We start from the raw sequence: 2,831 nt of genomic DNA, 5'->3' as shown, positions 1-2,831 counted from the left end.
TGGCTAATTTTTATATTTTCAGTAGAGCTGGGGCTTCACCATGTTGGCCAGACTGGTCTTGAACTCCTGACCTCAGGTGATCCACCCACCTTGGCCTCCCAAAGTGCTGGGATTACTGGCGTGAGCCTCATGCCTCACCACCTAGCTAATTTTTGTATATATATATATATTTTTTTTGAGATGGACTTTCACTCTTCTTGCCCAGGCTGGAGTGCAATGGTGCCATCTCAGCTCACTGCAACCTCCACCTCCCAGGTTCAAGTGATTCTCCTGCCTCAGCCTCCCTAGTAGCTGGGATTACAGGCATTTGCCACCACACCTGGCTAATTTTGTATTTTTAGTAGAGACAGGCTTTCTCCATGTTGGTCAGGCTGGTCTCAAATTCCCAACCTCAGGTGATCCGACTGCCTCAGCCTCGCAAAGTGCTGGGATTACAAGCATGAGCCACCGCGCCCGGCCATTAATTTTTGTATTTTTATTATTATTTTTTTTTATTTTTTTGAGATGGAGTCTTGCTCTGTTGCCCAGGCTGGAGTGCAGTGGCGTGATCTTGGCTCACTGCAACCTCTGTCTCCTGGTTTTACAGGTGCACGCCACCACGCCCAGCTAATTTTTATATTTTTTCTAGAGACAGGGTTTCACCAGGCTGGTCTTGAACTGCTGACCTCATGTGAGTTGCCTGCCTCGGTCTCCAAAAGTGCTGGGATTACAGGCGTGAGTAATTTTTGTATTTTTAGTAGAAACGGTTTTACCATGTTGGCCAGGCTGGTTTCAAAATCCTGACCTCTAGTGATCCTCCCGCCTTGGCCTCCCAAAGTGCTGGGATTACAGGTGTGAGCCACCATGCCCGGCCCCATCCCAATTATTTTCATCCGCTATTATTTATGCTTCTTTTTTTCCCCTCAAGACATGGTTTCACTCCAGTTTCCCAGGCTGGCATGCAGTGTTGTGATCTTGACTCACTGCAACCTCTGCCTCCCGGGCTCGAGCGATTCTTCTGCCTCAGCTTCCAATTAGCTGGGATTACAAGCACATGCCACCAGGCCCGGCTAATTTTTCTATTTTTTATAGAGACAGGGTTTCGCTATGTTAGCCAGACTGGTCTTGAACTCCTGAGCTCAAGTCGTCAGCCCACTTTGGCCTCCCAAGCTGGGAAGATTACAGCCATGAGCCACCAGGACTGGCTTTATCTGTTCTTTAAAGTAACAAAACAGTGGGGGGAAACATTACCATATTTTTCCTCCAGCTAATTTTCTTTTTCATTTTCCTTTAGTTTCCACATACAGCAATGGATCTAGCTAATTATATAAATTATATATCTTATTATTTCATTTATTTCTGAGACAGAGTCTCACTCTGTCGCCTAGGCTGCAGTGCAGTGGAGCCATCTAGGCTAACTGCAGCCACCGCCTCCTGGGTTCAAGCGATTCTCCTGCCTCAGCCCCCAGAGTAGCTGGGAGTACAGATACACACAACCACACCCAGCTAATTTTTTTGTAGAGATGGAGGTGTTGTTTGTTTTATTTTGTTTTTGTTTTTGTTTTGAGACAGAGTCTCATTCTGTCGCCCAAGCTGGAGTACAATTGCGTGATCTTGGCTCACTGCAACTTCTGCCTCCTGGGTTCAAGTGATTCTTCTGTCTCAGTCTCCCAAGTAGCTGGGGTTACAGGCGCCTGCCACCATGCCCAGCTAATTTTTGTATTTTTAGTAGAGATGGAGTTTCACCATTCTGGCCGGGCTGGTCTTGAACTCCTGACCTCGTGATCTGCCCATCTCAGCCTCCCAAAGTGCTGGGATTACAGGCGTGAGCCACCATGCTAGGCCTTGTTTTTTTGTTTTGTTTTGTTTTTGTTTTTTCTTTGAGATGGAGTTTCACTCTTGTAGCCAAGGCTGGAGTGCAATGGTGCGATCTCGGCTCACTGCAACCTCCCCCTCCTGGGTTCAAGCGATTCTCCTGCCTCAGCCTCCTGAGTAACTGGTATTACAGGCACCCATCACCACACCCAGCTAATTTTTGTATTTTTAGTAGAGATGGGTGTTTCACCATGTTGGCCAGGCTGATATGGAACTCCTGACCTCAGGTGATCCACCTGCCTTGGCCTCTCAAATTGTTGGGATTACAGGCATGAGCTTCTGCGCCCCGCCGAGATGGAGTTTTTTTTGTGTTTTTTTTTTTGGGACGGTGTCTCGCTCTGTCGTCCAGGCTGGAGTGCAGCGGTGCAATCTTGGCTCACTGCAAGGTCTGCCTCCTGGATTCATGCCATTCTCCTGCCTCAGCCTCCCGAGCAGCTGGGACTACAGGGGCCCGCCGCCAAGCCCGGCTAAATTTTTTTATGTATTTTTAGTAGAGATGGGGTTTCACCATGTTAGCCAGGATGGTCTTATCTCCTGACCTCGTGATCTGCCCACCTTGGCCTCCCAAAGTGCTGGGGTTACAGGCGTGAGCCACTGGGCCTGGCCTGTTTTTTTTTCATAGAGACAGTCTTGCCCAGGCTGGAGTGCAGTGGTGTGATCATTGCTCACTGCAGCCTTAACCTCCTAGGCTCAAGTGATCCTCCCACCTCAGCCTCTAGAGTAGCTGAGACTAAAGGTGCACATCACCACACCCAGCCAATTTTTTGTGTGCCTGTAGCTAGACTTGATTACTCATCTCAGCCTCCAGAGTAGCTGGGATAATGGGCATGCTCCACTAGGTCTTGTAGTGAATTTACTATTTTGTATATTTACTACTATTTTTATTATGAAAGTACATGTTTTACTGTTCAAGTTGCAAGCTCCTATAAATCAGATCTGATATCTTGAATCCATTCTATTAAAAGTTTTTTTTTTTT

This window comes from Colobus angolensis, unplaced genomic scaffold (assembly GCF_000951035.1).
Source record: "Colobus angolensis palliatus isolate OR3802 unplaced genomic scaffold, Cang.pa_1.0 Scaffold50, whole genome shotgun sequence".
Taxonomy (NCBI): domain Eukaryota; kingdom Metazoa; phylum Chordata; class Mammalia; order Primates; family Cercopithecidae; genus Colobus; species Colobus angolensis.
This window is presented reverse-complemented; position numbering follows the sequence as displayed.